Here is a 6,000-nt window from a genome sequence, read left to right as displayed (position 1 = left end):
GGGGGGGCAAAGATGTTCTGTTGCACGTGAATTGGCTCGCTTCTGTCCAGTGCTGCCATTAGGTGAGAAGTCAAGGTACTAGCAACCGGCGAATGTCATACAAGGCCCAATGGTGGACCGTTGGAAGTGTGCTTTGGACAGAGTAAATCATTATGACATGCTTCCCCTATTTTTACTGGATAGATACTATATTGGCACAGTATTTTATTGTTGTTTTCGAAAATAGTGTCACAGGTGAAACAGATAATTTATTACATACAGTAATGTAAAATTTTCTGCACAACTTCTAAATATGCTACTTTGAAAGCATTCTCTTATGAAAATATTAATGTGCTGTGAATTTATAATCTTGTCAAAACTCTCCAACGTTTCTCCTCCGTGGGCACGCCTATGATTGTTTGTATGTGTGATAAGTTAAGAAAGAAAGGAATAGATGAAATATAAAAAGTAGTTTTATTCTGAATGCTTTTAGTTTAATAAAATCAATAACGCTCTCATGAGACTGTCAGTCTTTGGTTTTTACAAGTAGCACTTCCACTTTAATTCGAGAAATGTAGTAGCACATGTGAAAAACAATTCTGTTCCACTTCAAATCCATATAGCCAAGATAACTGCGCGCACAACTATCTTCTTTGTAATTGGCCGTTTTCTCGTACGGGGAAGGAAATTAGTTTGACGTAAAATCACAACAAATCTTTCAGACTCTGGATTTAAAAATTTGCGGAGGCATTGTTGGAGGTGATTCATTGCTGCAGCCCGTTCTGCCTTATACATATAATACTTGGCTGTAAAAGCTGACAATTTTGGTACCTGTGCAAGTTACAATTAGATTCTAAGGTGTTTGTCACTAAATACAACGTACGTACATACCTGACGCTTTCTAATTACAATTTAAGAATGATTCACATAAATGCAAATGATAATTACGATGTCTACACAACAGTAACCCCAATATTCCATCTGGCGAGGATTCTTGGAATTAACCTACATCCACTAAGAGAATCAGATTCAAAATCTAAAATCTCCATGGGGAAAATATATTCGTTCCTGGTTTACTTTATACTTTGTATGTGTGAAATCGAACTTCTGCGAACCAAGTTCACATATGTCTGGTGCACATATTGTTCGACAATGGGGCCAGTGAAGAAACTGGTGGATATGCTTGATGTACTATCGGTTACACTGTCCGCACTCGTCTCATACTTGTCAATACTTAAGAATAGCCAGAAGCATGGGGCAGTTCTTCATTGCATACATCGCACAGATAAAGCGTTGGCAATAGAGTTGCAAAGGCATAAGAAATCGTATTACTGTACCATGGTTTGTGTAATCTTTGCTGGACTCTTTTTAACATCCTTGGCATTATACGAGCTTTGGACACTCAAATTCGAAGAAGAATTGATGATAAGAGCTCCTCATGTGACACAATACATTATGTATTTAGTTACTATCGTGATTGAGATGACGTTTTGCACTCTGTGTGCTATTTTAAAGACAAGATTCTCAATTCTTAATAAGAAACTAAAAGATACAATACAAACGCGCGAACTGAAGCAACTATCTAAAATCCATTACAAACTTAGCAGAGCTGTTGAGGATATGAAATATATCTACGGTTTCCCATTGCTTGTAAGTCTCACTGTTCTCTTTATGGCATTCGTTGTGACATGCTATTGCAGTGTAATCGAAATTCTGCACCCAACTGGACTCTTTCTTCACAGATTCATTTTTGAAATGTTCTGGTTCGTCTTTCACCTTTCGAGGATTTTCATGATTTGCTATTCAGCTGGATCGTTGACGGAAGAGGTAAGAATTTACGCTATGTATTTTAGTTTTTACTCAGAATCTAAATTTGGTTGAGCGTGTTTTTTTTTCATGTACAGCAGTGGCGGGGTGTGACCTTTTCAAAAGTGCTCCACCCTACCTTGCTCCCCCCAAAAGAAACATGCCTTTGATCTAGATTGTTGTTCATTTCATTTCTTTTTTTTGCAATTCGCTCAATGGTTTAGCCACAACCACTCCTAGAAAGATCTACCACTCATGAGATAGTTACTGCGAAAATCCAGTGAATAGTGGTCGAGCCTTGTGAACCATCTCTGTTTCTTTGCAAAGAGGTCAGTTTGACGCGGAGAGTAGACGACAGAATTCTCCTCCTCCAGCGGTGGAAGGGAAATTCAGATGTACGTACTACTGTTGCCAGCTTAGATTTTTGGAGCAAGGTTTGTCCAAATCAAGAATCGCATCAAGTACTTATCTTTTCGTCTATTACGTAAACTGTCTCAGTTGTAGTTAAATCCAGCTTTGGCCTTGCAGTCTAGCCCTTGTTGCTTCAAAGAAATACTATCCTCTTTTTAGGCGGGATTTAGTAACTCTTTTCTGGAAATCCAATGTGACAAGACTTGCTGATCCAGTAGGCCGGACCGGTAAATGGGCTCCTAAGCAGCCATACGAATAACCCCCTAGCACACTTGCCTCTATACTCCGTCCCAGCTAACTGTGGAGCAGGCAAACGAAAGCAAGTCTCTGCGCAAGTAGTGATGCGAGACAGCTCCACCAATGAACACCTGAGAGGAACTGAATTGCGTGGAGTAAGGGAAAGCGACTGAAATTACAAACCTGCACATCAGCGTCTACTACTTCGGTCTGGCCAATAGATTTCCTTCGCTTCTCTGACGTTATGCGCGGCCTTGCTCCACAGTTAGCTGGGACAGGGTATAAGTATTTCCCAGCTGTTCCCTTTCATTGGCGCCCTTTCCTCCTGTTACCTCTTGAGGGTAACGGAACGGCCTGCCTGTTAGCTTTTGATGGCTGCAGAAAAAATGTCCTCTGCAATATTCACTCGACTGCAACGCTGTCGGTTAACGTATTTAACAATGTTGTTATTTTATTGAAAAATCTTCTTAAATTCATTTTACATTTTGCTGTTACTTGCGGTAACACCGGTTACATGCCTCTGCCACCGGAAATAAAAACGGAACAGCTATGGCGATGGTAGAAGTTGCCATTGAAAATTTGCTATTAAAATCCACTTATCGCCTCAGAGTTAGGCAACACACATAACGCCTTGCAGGAATCGAGCATTACAGGACATAGCTCTACCATTTTTATTGCCGAGGACTGTACATTTGCTCGTTTACATTACTTTCCAAAGGACATATTTCACACTGATTGTTATTATATTTTTCATGCTGATTGATTAGTTGGGTTAATAATAGTGACAACCAGTTTTCATGGTACATTCTATCAGCACATACTGTCGGTAGCACAATTCGTATATTTATTTTGTGGGACATAGTTGTAAGATTTTGCGTGTGTGTTGTTCCCCTGTCAGTGTTTATAACTTTTCATGTTCCATATTTTATTCTTTTGAGTAGATATCAAGATTGTATATTTCTATCGAAAGTTAAAAATGTATACCATAAACAGCACATAATTGACTCACACCTCAATGAATTTTCCATTTTCAGAATAAGCATGTGTACTTACTTCCATCAGAAAACATTATTGATGCATTTTGTAGTTGTTCCGATGATACATTTCGTGAGAATCCATACGCCAGAAATAAGAACAAGCGGATGAAGGAGAATCGAATTATACGAAAATTTGTATTGATGTACGTGAATAGAAATTCGCGGCTATCCCTAATTGAAACCATGGAACTAAGTAGGATATTTTTACTCCATTTACCACGAAACCTCGTCCTAACGAGGATTTCATGAGAAGGTAAATTTGTCCTCAATGAGGACAGGAGATCATAAAAATTATCGCTTTATTGGGGTTTAATTCTATTCTGAGATATTTTTTTTTTACCGGGAGGGAAAGTGTTCGGGGGTAAAGATGACCTGTTGCACAGGAAATGCGCCGTGGCGAAAGTGCATTTGCCCACTTGTGTGCAGTGCTGCCCTCAGGTGACAGGCCAAGGTACTAGCTACCGGCGACTGTCATGCCAAGCCCAATGGTGGATCGTGGGATGTGTGTTTTCGGCAGCATAAATCATTGTGCCATGCCCATTTTAGATTTTACTGAATAAACATAATAGCACAGTCTTTCATTGGTGTTTTGGAAAATAGTTGGAAAATGAAACAGGTATTGTTTTCATGACCGAGTTACGTTACTCATTCGTAGCCCTGGGCTCTCAAATTTCCTCACGGCAGGATGATAGTGGCCACCGTCCCATACACAGGTCGAAATCTCAGGAGAAAAGTTGTTACGTTTCCCCCAGGAGACTCGAACTTACGTAGCCGGGGGTCAAATCGCGACCACATGGCCACGGTGCGGAACAATTTATTACATAAAGAATGTAAAATTTTCTACACAGCTTCTAAATATGCTACTTTGAAGGGTTTTTTTTCTGTAGTATTTTCATATGGAAATATGTATGTGCTTCATATTTATAATATTGTCAAAACCTCTCCCAAGTTGTTCCTCCCTGGTCAATCCTGTGATTGTGTGTGTGATAACTGGTAAGTTAAAGAAGAAAGGAATACATGAAATGCAGAAAAGTAGGTTTTTTTTTGTGAATGCTTTTAGATTAATAAAATAGATAAGACTGCTTCCATAAGTCTGTCAGTCTTTCATTTTCTAAATTCAAGTAGCACTTCCATTTTAATTCGAGCAATGTAATAGCATACGCGAAAAAACAATTCTGTTTTACTTCAAATCCATATAGGCAAGAAAATTGCGTGCAGAGCTATCTCCTTTCTAATTGGCAGAAGGTTTTTCGTCTCAAGGTCTGAATTTTCTCTGAATGTACTAACACAGACATTGTAGGTGGAGGGAAATTAGTTTGACATAATTTCACAGCAAACCTTCCACACTCTGGATTTTAAAATGTGGGGTGACATTGTTGGAAGTGAATCATTGCTTCTGCCCGTCCACCCTACACATAATAGTTGGCTAGAAATGCCGAAAAGTTTAGTACTTTTGCAAGTTACAACAAGATACAGAGATGTTTCTCACTAAATAGTACTTTAGTGTTGAAAAAAATCTTTCTGATTATAATTTAAGCATGATCCAGATAAAGACAAATGATAAGTACGACGTCTACGCAACAGTAACCCCATATTTCCATCTGAGCAGGATTCTTGGAATGAATCCACATCGCCTACGAGAATCGGCTTCAAAATCCAAAATCTGCTTGGGCAATATATATTCGTTCATGGTTTTCCTTATACTTTGTGTGTTGGAAGTCGAACTTCTGCGAATCAAGTCCACATATGGTTGGTGCACATTATGTTCTAGGATGGGACCAGTGAAGAAACTAGTCGATGTGCTTGATGTGGTATCTATTACATTATCTGCATTGCTCTTACACGTGTCGATTCTAAAAAAAATGGAATGAAGCATGCAGGAGTTTTTCAATATATTCATCAGATAGATAATGTGTTGAGAGTTGAGTTGCAAACATATAAGAAGTCATATTACTGTACCATAATTTGCGTATGTATTGTTAGTCTCTTCTGTACATTTTTGACATTGTATGATTCTTTGGCACTACAAGTCGAGGAGGAATGTATGATCAATGCTACTTATGTTGGGCTATACGTCATGTATTTATCTAATGTTGTAAACGAGATGAAATTCTGGACTGTCTGTGCTATCTTAAATACAAGATTCTCGATTCTTACATTTCAGAAATCCTGTGGATTGTTTTTCACTTTTCGCGGATTTTCATGATTTGCTATCGACTGGATCGTTGACGGATGAGGGAAGAATTTACACTATGCATTTTAATTCTAAGTCAAAATCTAAATTTGGTTAAGTGTGTCCTTTTCCATGTATATTTACTTATTGCTGGTATTTTTCAAAAACATATATTTCACACTGATTATTATTATATTTATTATGTTGATAGATTAGTTGGATTAATAATAGTGACAATCAACTCTCGGCGGTACACACTTTCAGCACACACTGGTGGTAGCATGACTCGGATATTCATTGCGGGGAATGTAGTTTTAAGATTGTCTGTTCGTATTTTCCTTTGCTTATCAGTGTTAA

General features: G+C 38.5%; 1 protein-coding gene across 1 annotated transcript in view; it reads left to right on the top strand.

Moving 5' to 3' along the window:
* The first annotated feature begins 1,783 nt into the window (after positions 1 to 1,783).
* LOC146001209 (putative gustatory receptor 2a) overlaps positions 1,784 to 6,000 on the top strand; it is a 72,598-nt gene continuing 68,381 nt past the window's right edge. Inside the window, exon 1 of the mRNA XM_083138503.1 lies at positions 1,784 to 1,806. The gene's annotated coding sequence lies outside the window, so the exon portion shown is untranslated. The remainder of the gene's footprint in view (positions 1,807 to 6,000) is intronic.

The sequence above is a fragment of the Lepisma saccharinum genome, chromosome 17, assembly GCF_977018435.1.
Source record: "Lepisma saccharinum chromosome 17, izLepSacc3.1, whole genome shotgun sequence".
Taxonomy (NCBI): Eukaryota; Metazoa; Arthropoda; class Insecta; order Zygentoma; family Lepismatidae; genus Lepisma; species Lepisma saccharinum.
This window is presented reverse-complemented; position numbering and strand designations above follow the sequence as displayed.